Consider the following 19,126-nt stretch of genomic DNA (forward strand, 5'->3'; position numbering starts at 1 on the left):
AGGAACGGTGAGGAAAAGAATCGTGAGTTGGGATACTACCCCAAACTATTGCTAGTGCTTAGACAAATTGCAAGCAGTCCTGTTTCATAACTCATCTAAACAGAGAGGATAGTTTTTCGAACACTCATTCAGAGAATTGATTTTGCCCTCGCGGTTGTTGTTATTGGTCACTCCTCAATACTTATTATTTCTCATGTAGTTGTGACTTAAAATAAGCCACTGATCAATAACTCACACTTTCGAAGTTCAGATGTACTGCGTGATACAAATATTCTTAGCAACATATTTTATTCCATAATACTGTCAGGATTTCACAATTTGGGACATTTAATTATGTTAAAATAGCACACCAATATGTTTTTAATTAGTTGTGTTTATTTGGGTAAGGCTTGAAAGGGTACAGAGCGAAAGGAACACTCATACAGATCTATCTTGTGCTCAGTAATCTAATTCTCTGTCAGCTGTTGATGCAAGGGCCCATGACTGTGAAACCAAAAACAACCCTGTCAAAAATGCTTAAATCAGCCCTTCTCCCCTCCCCTCTTCATGCAATCTATCTCTTTCCATCGAACCATTCGCTCTCCTTCTCTCCTTTCTCTTTTCTCCTTTCTCCTTCTCAGATCGCTTTCTGTCTACCTTACCCCTCCTTCCATCTCTTTCTCTCTCTCTTTTAAAGCATCCCCATGCCTTCTGCAATTGACCTTTGGGACCTGAGGAGGGTGCCTGAGGCACCAGAAGCGGCCCTGGGGTTTCAAAACTGGCCTCTAGGAGCTACAGCCAATCGAGGAAAGGCCTGGTGGAATAAAAGGCGTGTCTGACTTTGGTTGATGCTGATTCACAGTGGTAGTCAGGGGATATAATTTCCATATTCAGGAGTGGTTTGTATAGGTACCTTGCTGTTTAACCTGTATGGTTAAAATCATTTGTTTATATGTAAAGGGCCTTAACTCACCTCTAAAAGATTGGAAGTCCCTTTTGAAGCAGCAACCCAGAATTATTTGCTTCCAGGAGATGGGTCTGAATTTAGGGATCAACTGAAAACCAAACATAAACAATACTTGGAGGCATTATACTCCTCTACTAACCCCAAGCATAATGTAATTTTCATTCACAGGAACCTTCACTTGACTATTGCAGACAGCAAAAGGGATACATAGAATAGGTTTTTGTTGGTAAAAGGTAAATTGTAAACAGATTACGGCCACAGATGGAAAAGACAAAGGTTGGACATCTAAGCAAACAAGAAATAATGCAGACCACTCCCAGAATTTTGGATTTTGTAGAGGTTACAGAGCAGCTTACCTCCTTCCCATCCATATAGGATCACCCACTCAAATCCAGGTTTCACCCAGACATTTATAGTGGACTGTTTGGTACATGTATATAAAAAGTTTATTATTATAGCCTGACATAGCGGGCCATACTGACCATTAAAGGCCCGCTACAGCATTCGACTCAGGCCTTTAACAAGGGAGCGGGTCTTTTTTTCAAATGTATTTTTTTTTATTGGAAGGATTCATACATCACATCATATATCCATAAAAAGAACAAGAATTCATAAAGGTACAATAAATATCCAAGAAGAACCACTTAACCTTCCCCCTTATGTCCTTTAAAACCCCACAAATGTAGTGATTTCTCATATTTACAAAATGTATATGCTTATAGCCCTTCCTGAAGCTTAAGACATTTGGTATAAGAGCCTGAACGCAATGAATAGCAGCGTTCTAAGCCCTTTATCTTCAACATGCCCACCAATGATCAAAAATAGGGAGCACCTCAGACCTCCACTTTTGTAAAATTAAGCATCCAGCTATCAAAGTAACCAAGAATAACTTCTGGTGTTTTTATCCCCCATCCGCACACAATCTTATAGCAGTTGGGAGCCCCACCCATACCTTATGTGTCATATTTCCTAAACCATCCAGCATTTTTACGAATGGGGGACTTTCCTTCAAAAGATCAGGTGCCGCCCTGGAAACAAAGATGGTCGAATCCACTTTGCCATCTTTGTGGTCAATTTGACGAAAGTTTACTACACTTTTTGTGAATCTGCCCAGCCGTGAACTTTTTAAGGCGGAAATTACTTTGCCCCACCTTTTGGGCACTCAATATAAGATCATGCCGTTCTGCAGTGCTGACATTACTAAACAGCAAATCAATTCAGCTCTTCTGCCGTGCCGCTAAGTTCCTTCTACAAGTGAATAATTTACTAACATCAACTCAGCCACCTCAGAAAAACAATGGCAGTCGTGGGGCAGGGAACCTCAAGCAAAGGTCTTGCCAACTGCTAGCTGAACTGTGCGCTAATTCTTTACTATTGTTAAATAAAAATTCCTATTCGTCAAATTTCATGGGTGCACCCACGCACAGATCACTCGATGGACCATTGTTTTTTAGACTATCGCATTTTTTGCAATGTAGTGAAATGTTAACCATGAATCAGTTTTAACCCATTATGCTTTCTTAACAAGATATTTTATTTAAATTGCAAGGATTTTAACTAACCTGCAAATAAAAAAAAATTCACTCCCCCATCCACATATTAACTTCTGAGGAATACCCCATTAGCATAGCTGGAACATCCTGAACAAAATCAATATTCAATGTATGTGTACAGTATTCATTAATAAAGGACCAATATCCCGCAATCTTTGGACAGTGACATATAATATGGCCAGAGCGGGCTTTAGCACTGGTGGTGCCCTTTGTGACAATGTTTGTTGGCACCCCACAATGACCACCTCTACCACGGATTCCCTCACTACCACCATTTAACAATGCTCCTCAAGACTCTATAACCACTCTCGCTCAAACTGATTTAGTTTTATAGCGCCTCTCAACCAGTGTAGGGTTTCAGAACACTTTAAATCACACACACAATGGCACAGAGACAATCATGCGTGTGTAAACCAGTATACAGGAATGTTACATAAGACAGAGGACTACAAGGTGTAGGAGTCACATGTCATCTATACTGGTAGGCAGTATAGTTTAACAGTCCTTGGTCTGGAAAAGCACAAATTCTGATTTTAAAACATAACATCATTGTTAGGGGGTTCTCTCTAGGCAATTGCCTTTGTCACCAACTGCTAGGAGGTCGAAATTGTTCGATCCAGCCCCTCCATCAGGCCAGGAGAGACCATCAAATGACATAGTTAACTGCCCATTTCAGTCAGCTAGCCCCTATATCTGGCGAAAAATAGTCAATTTGCCACCAGAGGCGGCAGCCTACACTGTGATTCTGAAGGGGGTACCCGTGCTCTCCGGTAACGCGGTGGAATCTTATGACTCCCTACGTAATAAGGTCACTAGCTGGTTAAATGTTCACAGGCCCCTTCCACCCAATTTAAGAGGAGAAATCCTTATGGTCAGAAGGGTTCCATGGGTTGGACACATCGTTAAGAAAAGTGTGGGGGATTGCATAATCGTAAGCTTTAAGAGTCCGCAGGTCGCGCTCTATATTTGCAACTGGTTTGGGAGTGCGGGAGCCACATCTATTCAATTGGTTCACTTGTCATACTTTTATCCCAATACAAAGGATTTGATTATGACAAGGGACGAGGGCTGGACAAAGGTGGGATCTTCTGTTGATGGGCCCAGAAACAGGCCCACTCGTAATGTTACCACTACTCATGGCAACTATATACACCCTAATAGGTACAGCTGTCTTGACCACGTAGATTGACCATATAAGGGTGCATCCCCACGCTACACCCAAGGCACCACTAGTAAATCTGTGGGACAGGGGACGGTGCGGGGCATTATAGAAATAATTACCCGAGGACCTGATACATCTCGACAGGAGAACTTAATTCCTATTAGTCTCCGCGAGCAAGTAATTGACTTACCCCAGAGTCCATCTGGTCATATTTTAACACCGTCAGTCCCGCCCGCTCCCAATACAACTCCCACTGTTCCACCCACTTCGGAAGTATCCCTGCAAGAGCCTTTAGTTCCAACACTGGATATTGTAACTGAGAATACTGGGGGACTGGGATTTAAACCTCCAGTTGAAACTCTGAAGGTTCTTTCTTGGAATGTGGCGGGTATTGCCAACAAATTACACACAACTGAATGGGACTCCTTAGTGGGCAATAGTGACATTTGTCTTTTCCAAGAGACTTGGGCGAGGGAACCGCTGCGCAGAGTAGGATATGCGGTTTTTGAGATTAAAGCAAGTTGGTCTGGTAAAGGGAGGCCTTCAGGTGATCTGGCGATTTGGGTAGCCTGTCACATTGGGTGCAATGCGGAGAATGTACCTAAGTTCTCGCAGGACATACAGTGCGTTCTACTCAAGTGGCCTAATGCTCTAAATCTGGCAATTATTAACGTGTACTCTCGTCCAGTTAGTGCGGCCATGGAATCACCCACACTAGACGATCTTTCGTCTTTTCTGGGCCAACTTCCAAATGACTGCAAGATAGTGATAGGCGGCGATTTTAACTGTCATTTCGAACCTTTGGGTGGTCTAAAGGAAGGTGCCCTTACTGCTGAAGACGACTTTTGGGGTGTCCCGCCGTGCCAATCCCCCCACCCCAAATCTTGGTCTCCTCTCGCAATACAAATCATGTCCCTAACACTAAATTTTGCGATGTGTCAAGAATTCCTGTCATGCGAGGGGAGGAAAACGGTAACCAGCGAAAACGGACTACATCTCCCAGGATGCTTAGCGGTTGAGAGGTTATGTAAACAGGAGAGCTGTTACATAACTCAAGGAAAACACGCCCTTATGTAAACAGGAGAGCTGTTACATAACTCAAGGAAAACACGCCCTTATGTAAACAGGAGAGCTGTTACATAACTCAAGGAAAACACGCCCTTATGTAAACAGGAGAGCTGTTACATAACTCAAGGAAAACACGCCCTATAAAGGGAGGAACCGGGAGGTACAACGCTGTCGGATATTGTGTTTACACCGACGTACCTGCTTAGTGAAGAGCAGTGTTCCGGAGTGGTGCTCCAGTAAGGCAAGAACGGAGGTAGGTCGAGTCGTTACTCCCTGGGCCGTGTCTTGCCCCATCGTCACCTGTGAAGGACCCGGAAGCTCTACCGGATAACCATTGAGCTTCGCTTTTTGACTCGGCTGAGTCAAAGCGCAGTGGCGCTTTTGCTGGTTGGAGTCGTAACTCCCAGCCCGACCAGAGATACAGGGACTGCCAGCTGTAACGCACACCAGGAGGTGTTTGCCGCGTTACAGACTCGGAAGTCCACGGGATCGATCGAGCGGCTGCTCTCGGTTCAGTCTTCTTTGCTTGTGATTGGGGTATCGGTGACGCATCACCAGGAGGTGACTCCGCGTCCCGGTGCAGTCTGAGGAAGAGGTTGAGCGGCTGCTCCCTTCAGGTAGAGACCCCGGCTGGGTGTTTCCCTGACTCCTCGATTCTCCCCAACACTCTTCGTGCCCCTCACAGCCTACCGATTGGCATTGTCGGCCATTTCGTTTCTGCCCTCTGTTGGCATACGCCGGGATCGGCGTATATGCAGAGGACGGTTAGGACCATCCGTGCTGTGGGCTGGTAACGTACTTAGCCTGGAGGATTCCAGTGACTATAACCTTTGTTTATTCCTTGTAATATTTTTGCCTTCATTAAAATAACTAAACCTTCACAAGTGGTTGCGTTCTCATTATCGTGTCTGTTAAACGATCCTGAGACGTTCAGGGCGTTACAAAATATCCGACCTTAATAACACTAACTGTCTCCCGGTCGATAACAGACATGGCAACACTTGATGATGTGCTGGCTGCTTTAGCGACCGTGCAAATTGAATTGGCTGCCTCCAGGCAAGAAACAGCCGATGTAAAAACCAGACTGGATGCTATCCAATTGGACCCGCTCACGCCCAGCACCTCCCTCACGAACCAGACCCCTGCGGTAGTAGTGGAAATGCCGGTAGCCGTCCCCTTGGCAACACCAGAGAGGTACAGTGGGGATCCTAACACAGTGCAGGTATTCCTCACACAAGTGGCGCTACATTTATCGTGCAAACCAAGGGCGTTCCCCACGAGTCAGGCTCGTGTGGCTTTCCTTATATCCTATTTGGCTGGAAACGCGGCACAATGGGCCGTACCTCTGGTGAGCAGGGACGACCCCATCTTATGTGATTGGGGTGCTTTTCGCGAGGAATTCCTGAAGGTCTTCGACAGAAGTGTTGTAAATTGAAACAACGATGTGATTAAGCATTTACTAAAGACATTAATTCCCTTACTTTAGATCATGTTTCCTCTGTTATGTTGACCGAAGTTCGGACTCCATTTTGTATTGTCATGCTTTCACGTGTTCCCCACGAGAAGAGTCCAACCTCTGTGTTAGTTGCTCTTGTAATCTGCCTAGTAACAGTCTATAAATAGCTCCTTTGTCCATCTGGCGCATGCCCAGACTTGACCACATCTGTTATCAGTTAGCCTTGCTTGACCATGTTTTCGCGGGCTCAAGGAGTGTGTTAGCTCCGCCCACATATTGATTCAGTATCGAAAATGACCATAAATGGTAATGTTCTTTGGCCTCATGTTGTATCCACCCACTTATGAGCCCCTCTATTGTGTATAAAAGGGGACCATGTACGTAAGTTCTTTGTGCTACTCTATGCAATACTGAAGAGTGTTGTGTGGATTGTAGGACCACCCTTAAGGGTTAATAAATGCTGTCTTTGTACTTTGCAGTTTCCGTGCCAACTTCCTTATAGATTCCATTACAGGAGAGCGAACCCTTGTGTCCTGCGGGCCTAGCTGGGGCCTGTACTCATCAATTGGCGCCCGTCACGTGGGGCTCATCGGCGACTCGGATGATCGCAGGACTGGTCGCGACGAAGGTGAGGAATTTGGCCAGGGACGTGATCACTGCCAGCGGCGTCTTAGCCCTGGCATCCCGAGGTTTTTTCTTCCTTCCCTTCCGAGCTGACCGTCTGGGTGGCGCCGGTCCTCGACTGAGACCTCTTCTGTCGGTCCTGCCGTGAAAGCCGTTTGGGCGATTTTGGAGCTTGGCAGTTGGAATCTGGACTCTTGATTGGTAAGAACCGTTGTACGGTACTTGCTCCGAGTTTTGAAGCCTGGTCTGGCTATTTGAGTTTGATTTGTGATGACTAGTCATATTTTGTATTTGTCTTTGTGAAAATATATGCGTTGCAACACATATAGGCAGGTAATGTGGAGAGATTTCTCCAGAGCTGTGTAACCTTGAACGGCGCAACGATTAAGTGCCATTTTCTTTATAATATTGCATATTTTGCATTATTTCTGAGCATGCCTGCTTTTAGCGCACTCCGTAAGTGGTGTTGCTGCTTTGGAAACCGGTTGAACCTCGAGGAATCTGCTCCGGCTCCCCCAGAGGGGACTCCTAATAGGGATATGTATGTGAAGCATGGTCTTTCTTCCATAATGTACAGCACAGTATGGAGGAAATATACTAAGAAAGATCCTGAGTTGCGATGGCCTTTGTATGGATCGTTTGATATACGTAAGATTGAGTATGTGGAACAGTGTATGTGTAAACGGCGTGCGCGGCAAGATATGTTTGAATGTGTGCGACTATGAGTGAAGGAAGTGCGTGAGCGAGAGAAACGCGAGAAAGCGCTGTTTGATAAAGAGCAACGAAAGAATGATCATGTGAGAGCGCAGGAAGCAAAGCGTCGGGAGGAAAGAGAACAGACGGAGAAGCAAGAGAAAGAACATAGGTTACAAGTCTCGGGTCAATATGCTGTTCGTCAGCCACTCTATCCTGTCCTTAATAATCATGACGATGATTTTTATTTATTAGATCGTTCTCCGCCTCCTTATGTCGGCGCGTCTGCCCCGAGGCCACAAGATTCTGGATCGGGTTCGAGTAAGGTAGACACGCGGTCCATGTTATCGGCCGAGCGAATGGGTGAGCTTCGACAGTTTTCCTATCGTGCATGTAAGGGCAAGTTATCCCTTGATGAACTGTTGGCTTCTTGGGAGTCGTGGCAGGATAGGGAAAGGTTGTATTTCTTGGGACACTTTTCTGATGAAGTGATTACTGCCTTTCGGAAATATTCCAGTGTCTTTGAACCTGCTGATGTGGTATCAGATTCTAAAGCATTGCGTAATGGTGTTTTCTCTCCCTCTAAGGCGCCTGAGGCGGTTCGACGACTGTTTGCGTTGCGGGATGAGGCAGCAGACCTTAAAGAGAAAGCGCGCCAACATCTTGAGGAGGAAAAGCGGTCGGATTCGCGTACTGGAGGCGGCCACTCATCCACCTCGCAATCAGATAAGAGCGATCCAGTGCATGCTAAACCAATGCGCGAGGCGGCGCCTTTGTATGTTCCTCCTAAAGGAGTGGGGACTAGCTCGGATATTACCTCCGCCGATGCTAAGGGATATTTTGTGTATAATTGGGTTTATACTCCCTGGCACAGGGCTGACGTCATGGCATTAAAGAATGCGTTGCCTGATCCCCGCAAGAATCCAGCGGCCTTCTACGAAGAAGTCGAGGGGGCCTTGAATTCTTGCGTTATGACCTTAGCAGATATAGACCTGTTCTTTGGCCTTATTCTACCACCGGATATGTGGCGATCTGTCCGAAAGGTAGATGATATAGTTGCCTTTAAGGCTCGGTGGTCTGACCTTGAGGATGAGGATAGGGAACGGAAGCCCGCGCAGAAACCACCCCAGAGTATCTTAGATCTCCCTGCTGCTATTCTGACTAAGTTGAAGACAATTATCCCCCCTAAAAAGATTGACTGGAATATGTTAGCTTCATGTAAACAGAAAGTTGACGAGTCAGTTGCGGACTTCTTTACGCGTTTTGAGGAGACATTTCATGATTTTAGTGGCCAGTCGCTTACTGATGATACGGGTCGCCACCTCTTTGCGGATAAATATGTGGCTAATCTGCTGCCGGCAGTTGCGGCCCGTTTAAAAGCGAGCGAAAGTTCCTGGTCTTCCGCGACCCCGACGGCCCTCCTGACTATCGCCCAGTATTATGAGCGTCAGGAGCAAGAAGCAAAGGGCCAGGAGGAAAAGAAATCGAAAGATTTAAAAACAAAGGTGATGTTGGCACAAGTATATGGCCCGCCCCGACGGGGTAGTAATAGAGGTAGGGGAGGATCTTATGGTCCTCCCTCGGGCCGATCTGATTTGAATAGGAACCAATGTGCGTATTGTAAGCAATCTGGTCATTGGGCTAGGGACTGCCCGGTGTTGCATGCTTCGCGTCAGGGGCATACTCAGGGTGGCCCGCGAGGTAGAGGGGGTTTCTCGAACTTTAGAGGGAATTCTAACGAACAGGCTCGTTTTGACTCTGCTGGGCAGCACCGAGACAGATCAAATGTTTTCGATCGCCAGCATCAGTATCAAGTGTCGGGGATTGACCGATCGGGGTACCATGATTCTCAGCATGCATAGGAATGCGTTGGATGGGGGTTAGAATCAGTTGAGGTGCCGGTCGATCAGAAGGGTCCTTATGTATCGGCTGAGGTTTTGGGCTCTACTGATCAGTTCCTAGTGGATACAGGAGCGACACGTAGTGCGCTGTCTAAGCAATTGGTTCCGGGGGCTCCCCCATCCGGCTTAATGGTCACATCGGTAGGGTTTGACGGTACACTCTCCCGAAGCCCCCTTTCGCAGCCCCTCATGTTTAAGGTTGATTCTTTTTCTGCACCCTGTCCGTTTCTGCTTGCCCCGTACACACCGGACAACATTATGGGCCTTGAGATGTTAAAGCATTTTAGGGCAACGATCCGCTGCTCCCCTGCTGGTGTGCGGGTAATATTGAATGACAATTACCCCCGGTCTGCACGGATGTGTGCGATGTCAGAGGATGCGCTGTTAGCTACCCTCCCTCGTGCTTTGTGGGCGTCGTCGGATACTGATGTGGGACAAATGGTGATTCCACCGGTCCACATTAGTGTCGAGGAGGGGGCGGTGTTACCACGCCTCCCACAGTACCGTATTTCCCAGGAGGGCGAGGAGGCTCTCATACAGATAGTGCAGGATTTGATTGCGGTAGGGGTAGTGGAGGAGGTTCCCTACAACATCTGTAACAGTCCGATTCTTCCCATACTGAAAAAGGATACGGATGCCAGAGTTTATCGGTTTATAATTGATTTGAGAGAAGTGAACAAGATTGTGATACCTCAGTACCTAGTGGTTTCCGATATCACGACGTTGCTTACTTTGGTCCCGCCTACGGCGACTATGTTCTCAGTGATCGATTTGAAGAATGCCTTCTTTTCCATTCCCATTCACCCTGATAGCCGATATCTTTTTGGGTTTACATTGAATAATAGATCTTATCGTTTTTGTAGGATCCCCCAGGGCTACACTGAAAGCCCTAGCATTTACAGTCAGGCTTTGAAAAGACAATTGGATTCCTTTGTTCTGCTCGAGGGGGTCGCCCTCATTCAATATGTCGATGACATCTTGCTGGCGGCTGACACCCTGGAGTTGTGTGAAAAAAGTACGTTATCCTTACTTTCATTTTTAGCATCCCACAATCATAAGGTATCTAGGAAGAAATTGCAATTCTGTAGACCAAAGGTGACTTATTTGGGTCACCTTTTGTCTAAGGAGGGGCGTGCACTCACACCGGATCGTATCCAAGTAATTTTGGACACACCGAGACCGTCCACGCAGAAGGACGTGCATGCATTTTTGGGTCTTGTTTCTTTTTGTAGACAGTGGATATTGGGGTTTTCACATATAGCTAAGCCATTGTTAGCCCTCTTGACAAAGGACACGCCTACCCCAATCCCTTGGTCAGATGAGTGTGATACTGCTTTTCAGCAACTACGACAGGCCCTTTGTTCAGCACCAGTGTTAGGAACCCCTGATTATGCAAAACCCTTTTCGTTGTATGTGCATGAGAAAGATGGATGTGCATTGTCAGTTTTAGTGCAGATGCACGGCGATAAGCAGCGCCCTTGTGCATATTTTTCGGCTGTACTTGATCCTGTCGCCCGAGCATTACCAGGGTGTTTTCGCTCGGTTGCGGCGACAGCTGTGTCAATACGCCAAAGTGAGGGAATTGTGTTATCCCATAAGCTGTTGGTATTAGTCCCCCATGCTGTCGATGCCCTTCTTAATCAAACAAAGACGCAGCATTTGACCAGTGCCCGCTTAACGGGATATGAGTTGACGCTTTTGGCTCCTCATATTACGTTGAAAAGGTGCGTAACGTTAAACCCGGCAACATTGTTGCCATACCCCGAAACCCAGCTTGAGGCGCGGAGAGCACATGATTGTATTCTCGTGACTGAGGAACAAACAAAGGGTCGTATTGATCTCCAGGATACGCCCTTTCCAGATGTAGATGGAGAACTGTGGGTGGACGGATCATGTCTGAAGCTACCAGATGGTACGACTTCAGCAGCGTATGCAATTACCACGTTGCAAACGATAGTGGAGACTGCACGCATACCACAGAAATCAGCTCAAGCAGCGGAACTGATAGCATTAACACGAGCATGTGAGCTCAGTACAGGATTATGTGTGAATGTTTATACAGATAGCCGCTATGCCTTCGGAGTAGCGCATGACTTCGGCCTACTCTGGAAGGAGAGAGGGTTTTTAACGTCACATGGAGTACAGATAATGCATGGAGAGTTAGTTCACAATCTTTTAACTGCATTGACATACCCAAAGAAAATTGCCATCGTTAAGTGTAGCGCCCATAGGAAAGTAGTTGACAAAGTTGGAGAAGGGAATGCGTTAGCAGATCGAGTAGCACGGGAGACTGCGATGCAGCCCGGTGCTACTGCCATGTATGTAGTAAAGTCACAGGTGGAAAGATGGCATGATGCGAAGGAGGAAGTGCGGGAAATGCAAAGGACCGCTTCTGACAAAGAGCGGGAACAATGGGCTAGTGAGGGAGAGCTGGATGATGAGGGCTGCTGGAGAAATAAGCAGATGGATAGATGGAAATTACCTACGGCTTTTGTACAGCCTATGGTTCAGATGGCACATGGGCTAGCACATGTTGGAGCTTCCGCAATTGTAAAATTGCTTACCCAAGTCTGGGAGCATCCAGAGATTGCTAGCACGGCAAAGAGGGTGGTGCAGACTTGTATGATCTGCTTGAGGTATAACCCAGGAAAGGGTACTCGAACTCCAGCAGGAGGATTCGTGACACCCACTGCACCCTTCGAGGTTTTGCAGATGGATTACATCCAGCTTGAGCGCTGTAACAATTTGAAGTATGTTCTAGTAGTGGTTTGCGCCTTCAGTAAATGGGTTGAAGCGTACCCTACGAAAGACAATACCGCAATGACTACTGCGAAGCTGCTGCTGAAAGAGTTCTTCCCTCGATATGGTGTCTGTAGACTTCTGTGGAGTGATAATGGGCCTCACTTTGTAGCGGATGTTATAAAGTATGTCTTGAAGGGCCTGGGCATCACCCAGAAGTTTCACGCGGTATTCCACCCTCAGTCTGCGGGACTAGTCGAGAAGTATAATGGTACACTGAAGCTCAAGATCGCTAAAATTCAAGCTTCAACGTCTTTGACTTGGCCAGATGCTCTACCGCTGGCGTTATTGTCAATTAGATCGGTACCACACTCTCGAACTGGCCTTACACCATATGAGATTGTCTTTGGACGCCCAATGAATATTTGGGGTCCACCAAAACCTAAAGCTGTGTATGATGTACCTTGTGTAATGATGAACGATTATCTGGCACAGTTAACGGACAACTTGGTTTCTATTCATCAACAGGTCCGAGAGGCGCTCCCTGATCGGTCCACCGGTGAAGGACATGGTCTCCGACCTGGTGACCATGTGATGGTGAAAACCTTTGACAGAACAAACAGCTTGGAACCGAGATGGGTGGGTCCTGAGCAGGTCCTCCTCGCAACGAGGACGGCTGTGCGAGTCTCCAACAGAAAGAATTGGATCCATTCCCTGCACTGTAGGAAGGTGCCGCCCGGATTGGTGGAACCTGCCGTGCTGACCGATCAACGAGAAATCTTGGCTGCAGAGACAGGCCGTGCTGCGGAGCCAAACGCCACTGAGGAGCTCTTTCCGGACCACGCAACTCCTGGAGGAAGGCGATATCATCTCCGGCCAAGGAAGTGAGTTCTCCAGTACCGGGACATACTGTCAGAACGGCCCTTGGGTTAGTGAAACGGAGAGCCGATGAGGCAAGGGGGGGGGATCAGCCCTGCATTAGTGTAGCGACACCCGTCTTGGCCCGCTGGTGAAGAAATCGACCGCTGCCCAAGGGGAAGAGTTCTGACAGACTTTTAGTTTCAGGAAGATATTAGGGTTTTTATTTTTGACATGGAGAAAAAAAAAAAATCCTTTGTGCATTAGGGTTTATGTTGACAGTAGCTATTGTTGGGATAACCACATGGTTTGTGGAGGATGTAACTCCTGCTCGGAAAATACTTGTGTTGACAACTCCGGTGCCTGAGGAGCACTACTTTTATACATTACCGTATCAAGAGTTGAAGCATCGACAGTCTTATTTGAATAACACTTTCATCCAGATGTTGCATCATACCCACGTTGCTACGAACGCTACGAACTGTTGGATATGTGGGATGATGCCAGCCCATCAGAAGAAAGGAGGAACGCCATTTATACCACTTCCTTTCTCTCATAACGGCTCTTGTAGAGCATGGTATACTTTGCTTTTTGCCACTCGGAAACCGACAGTGGGACGATTGCTCTTCAGACTCAATAAAGAATGTCACCAAGATAAGAATGGGTATCCGCAAGCGAATGGGACAATTTGGGAGTGGGAAGAGTACCGACCAGACAATGAATCCATTCCCTACATCTTCACGAACACAAGAGACACTGTGGGAAAGGACAAATTTGTGATTCAAGTAGCACAAGCTCAAGCGGACCTGTGTGTCCAGAGTGTGGGTTTGATTCCTGTTGGTGTTAGTGATTGTATTACTGTTCTGAACATTGATTGGTTGAACAATAGTACCTTTTTAGCCTCCCATAATACGTACTTTGTGTGTGGAAATAAAGGTTATTACCGTTTGCCGGCTGGGTGGTCTGGGGTATGCTATGTATCATTTCTATTACCTCCTGTATTCCTAGCACCCGCATCTTATCATAAGGATCTGAAATTGTTGAATAATGTGACTGTAAATAGGTATAAACGTACTTTATCAATTGATGATGTAGATCAGACTGATACCAGTCTGCAACAGTATATTGATTTCAACTTAGGACTGTTTTTCTTTGTTGGAGCTGCCCTGAACAGTAGGAAGATCCGAAGATTAACAAGAGTGGTAGAGGCTGTGACAAATCAGACTGCTGCTGCTCTTGGGAATCTTACGGAGGAATTGCAAATTACTAGAATTGTTGCATTGCAGAATCGTATGGTATTAGACGTTATGCTAGCTGACAGAGGAGGAGCATGTAAAATTATTGGAAGTAGCTGTTGTGTGTTTATCCCTGATCATACGCCGTCAGTTTATAATGCCATCAACAAATTACATAAAATTGCAGCTGAAATCCATACAGAAAATGGCACTTGGTCCTTTTCTGGATGGTTTTGGGCATTAATTACTGCCTGGGGATGGAAGGTTTTAACTGGTCTCTGTATTATTGTAGCAGTTCTGTTTTCGTGCTGTATTTGTGTTCAATGTGGTCCCTTGCTCTGCTCCTTATGCGTATCACTCTGTATCCCTGATAAGAAAGCTATTGCCGATGTTGCTCACCAGAAACGTCTAGCTAAAGAAGTTGAAGAAATGATGACAATTGACATATATGATGATTATCCTAACAAACCGGATGTCTTCAGTAAATGCTGAAAGGGTCGTCTGTTGTAAATTGAAACAACGATGTGATTAAGCATTTACTAAAGACATTAATTCCCTTACTTTAGATCATGTTTCCTCTGTTATGTTGACCGAAGTTCGGACTCCATTTTGTATTGTCATGCTTCCACGTGTTCCCCACGAGAAGAGTCCAACCTCTGTGTTAGTTGCTCTTGTAATCTGCCTAGTAACAGTCTATAAATAGCTCCTTTGTCCATCTGGCGCATGCCCAGACTTGACCACATCTGTTATCAGTTAGCCTTGCTTGACCATGTTTTCGCGGGCTCAAGGAGTGTGTTAGCTCCGCCCACATATTGATTCAGTATCGAAAATGACCATAAATGGTAATGTTCTTTGGCCTCATGTTGTATCCACCCACTTATGAGCCCCTCTATTGTGTATAAAAGGGGACCATGTACGTAAGTTCTTTGTGCTACTCTATGCAATACTGAAGAGTGTTGTGTGGATTGTAGGACCACCCTTAAGGGTTAATAAATGCTGTCTTTGTACTTTGCAGTTTCCGTGCCAACTTCCTTATAGATTCCATTACAGGAGAGCGAACCCTTGTGTCCTGCGGGCCTAGCTGGGGCCTGTACTCATCAGAAGGGCTGACTCGTACACGGCGGACCGTGAAATGCTTGAGTTGAGACAGGGATCCAACGACCTGGTGCAGTATCTCAACGCGTTCCGAAGGCTGGTTGCGGAAACCAAGTGGCCTGTTGCTAAACAGACGGCGCTCTTCCATCACGGGCTGTGCGATGAGCTCAAGGACGCCGTGGCTCATATTGACCCACAACCCAAGACATGTGAGGGCCTTATCAACCTGGTATTACGGCTGGAACATAGGCTAAGTGAAAGAAAGGGGGATCATGGGAGAATGGAATGGAATGGATGTGGATTTATAGAGCGCGAATTGCTGCCCGAAGGCGTCCAAGCGCTAGAATAACCAGGGACCTGCAGAGGGGCCTAACTGGGATTAGTGGGGCAGATTAAAAAGAAAAGTTTTTAGCTGTTTCCGGAATGTGGGCAGATTGCAATTGGCTCTCAGGTGCAGGGGGAGGTTGTTCCATGCCATGGAAGCGTTGTAGGCGAACGTCCTGCCGCCAGATCTGGATCTTTTTATTCTTGGTATCGTGGCCAAGAAAGTCTGGCTGGAGCGGAGGTTTCTGCTGGGGAGGTAGTGGGTAATTAGGTCCCAGGTAATCCTGGGACCCGTATCCCAGAAGGCCTGATGTGCAATGCACATGGCCTTAAACAGAATCCTCTGGCGCACTGGTAGCCAATGAAGGTTAGCCAACCCGGCCCTCACCGATTGTCTGCGCGGGATGTTCAGCAGCAGACGTGCTGCGCAGTTCTGCACTATCTGGAGTCTGCGTATGGTATATTCTGGGGCACCGAGATAAAGCACGTTGTTGAAGTCCAGGCGTGATTGTATTAGACCCTGTACAGCCAGAAAAGGAAAATCCCTTCCATCCTATGTGACAGTGGGAAGTCCTGAAACTGCCACCGCATCCAAGGGAGAACCCATGGACATCGGCGCAATACGAGCGAGCCTCACTGCCACGGAGAAAGAGTCACGCCGTAAACAAGGATTGTGCCTATATTGTGGCAAAAAAGGCCACTACGTACGTGAATGCCCTGCCAAACCGAAGACGTCACGTTATCGGGCCAACCGGTCGGTAACAGCCGTGGTGGACGTACCGGCGGAAAACTAGAGGACTCCCAGACCAAAGAAGGGGCATCTCGGAGTCACTCATCCATCCCTTCACTTTCCAACTCGGTCACTAAGGGACAACGACACCTGTTTCTCACGGTGCACGTGGGAGTGCATGACCAGTGGATACCCGTTGTGGCCATGGTGGATTCAGGGGCCACTGGCATGTTTATGGACCACAACGAGGCATGCAGGCTAGGGCTAGTGCTTCTTCCCAAAGCTGTACCCGAAGACGTCTATGCTGTAGACGGAAGGCGATTGGTGACGGGGCCCATCGGGCAGCACACGGGGGTCCTTCCGATGAGATGTGGGCGGAACCATTTGGAACAAATCGATTTTAACATCATCCGAGCGCCCCAATATGGCGTCATATTGGGATTGCCGTGGCTACAGAAACACAACCCCTCTGTGGATTGGCCAACACATCGCATCGAACTGACGTCACCGTATTGCATCCTGCATTGTGGAATAAGAACGGAATCCCTTGATGCAGATGAGACGGTCAGACGGTGGCTACAGCGGCAGAAAAAGATGTGGCTCTCCCCCAGGCTTATCACAGTTTTGAGGATGTATTTGATGAGGTGAAGGCGGAAGTGCTACCACCACATAGACAGTTTGACAGCCAGATCGACCTGGTGCCAGGGGCCAGCGTTCCCAGCGGCAGGCTGTATGCCCTGACGGAGCCTGAAAACGTGCATCTCCGGGGGTACCTGGATAAACTCCTCAAGCTAGGATTCATCCGCCCGTCCAAGTCTCCGGCCGCCTCGCCACTCTTCTTCATCCCGAAGGCTAATGGGGAGCTGAGAGCTTGTGTGGACTTTAGGGCATTGAATGCGATAACCGTAAAGAATCGGTACCCCTTGCCTCTCATCAGTGTACTTCTGGAACAGGTCAAGAAAGCTCGTATCTACACCAAGTTGGATTTGAAAGGGGCATACCATCTGGTGCGCATGAGGGACGGAGACGAGTGGAAGACCGCCTTTAAGACCAGGTTCGGCCTTTTTGAGTACCTCGTCATGCCGTTCGGTCTGTGCAACGCCCCGGCAGCCTTTCAGTACTTTTTGAATGAGGTATTCAGAGAGGAGTTGGATATCTACGTGGTCGTATATATCGACGACATCCTCATCTATTCGTCCAGTGTGGAGGAGCACGTACACCACGTCAAAGCTGTGCTCCAAAAGCTGAGGGAAAACATGCTGTTTTGTAAACTCAGCAAGTGTGACTTCCACGTCACATCCGTGGAATTCCTCGGAGTGATGCTGAGTCCAGAGGGTCAGGAGATGGCAGAACGAAAGATCAAGGCGGTGAAAGAATGGCCGGTGCCCCAAAGCGTGAAGGACGTCCAAAGTTTCATTGGCTTCGCCAACTTTTACAGGCGGTTTATAGATGGATTTTCAGGATTGGTGGCCCCAATCACACAGCTACTGAGGAAGTCCAAGGAGTTTGTCTGGTCCCCTGAAGCGAACACAGCCTTTGAGGCCCTGAAAAGCGCCTTTGGTAAGGCGCCGGTGTTGGCTCACCCCGATCCGGATCTCCCCTACGTGGTGGAAGCGGACGCATCGGATGTGGCGCTGGGGGCTATCTTGTCCCAACGCAACCACGACACAGGGGTGCTTCATCCCGTTGCGTACATGTCCCGCAAACTCAACGAAGCCGAACGCAACTACCATATTGCGGAGAAGGAGCTTCTCGCAATCAAGGACGCCTTCACCGAATGGAGGCATTGGTTGATGGGGGCAAGACATGTGGTATCGGTGTACACGGACCATCGGAACCTACAGTTCATGACGGCCACAAGACACCTTTCTCCCAGACAGCTGCGGTGGATGATCTTCTTTGCGGGGTTCAACTTCCGCATCACATATCGGCCGGGGACGGAAAACCGGAAGGCGGACGCCCTGTCCCGTCAATCTGCAGTTAAGGAACCATTGCCTGCGACCGAGCATTCCATCATTTCCCCCGAGGATGGTATTGGGGGTTATCCAACCGGATACTTTCCTGAGGGGAATAAAGAGAGGGATCAGGTCATTCGCATGGCGGAGGTGGCTCCTCAGTCACAGAGAATGGCAGCTGAAGGACGGGATACCCCTGAAGGGCAGGTGCCTATTGATACCCACGCCTAGGCTAAGGAAACAAGCATTCATCTGGTGCCATGACTCTCCATGCGCAGGTCATTTGGGCTTTGAAAAAACGGTGGCTAGCATGGGACGGCATTTCTGGTGGCCAACCATGAGAGTGGATGTCAGGAGGTGGGGACAGGAGTGTCCTACGTGTGCTACCATGAAGGCCGACCATGGCCGAACCCAAGGGCTCTTACATCCACTTCCGACCCCGGATAGACCATGGGATAGCATATCACTGGACTTCGTGGTGGGCCTACCGGTAGACCAAGGGATGACGGCAATACTGGTGGTGGTGGATTACTTGACGAAAATGGGGCACTTCATCCCCTGCAAGAGAGTCCCTACGGCCGGGGAATTGGCGTCACTACTCCTAAAGAATGTGGTACGACTGCATGGATTACCTGGGGTGATCGTGTCGGACCGGGGGTCGCAGTTTACTGCGCAATTCTGGAAGACTTGGTGCACTGCGCTGCATGTTAAGACCGCCCTGTCCACCAGCTACCACCCTCAAACGGACGGCCAAACCGAGCGCCTGAACCAAACGCTCAAACAGTAT

The 19,126-nt window shown here is 47.8% G+C and overlaps 1 protein-coding gene across 1 annotated transcript in view; it reads left to right on the forward strand.

The window, feature by feature from the left end:
- The window catches only part of EFCAB6 (EF-hand calcium binding domain 6), an 879,195-nt gene that overhangs the window by 117,915 nt on the left and 742,154 nt on the right, over positions 1 to 19,126 (forward strand). The window lies entirely within an intron of this gene.

This window comes from Triturus cristatus, chromosome 4_1 (assembly GCF_964204655.1).
Source record: "Triturus cristatus chromosome 4_1, aTriCri1.1, whole genome shotgun sequence".
NCBI lineage: Eukaryota > Metazoa > Chordata > Amphibia > Caudata > Salamandridae > Triturus > Triturus cristatus.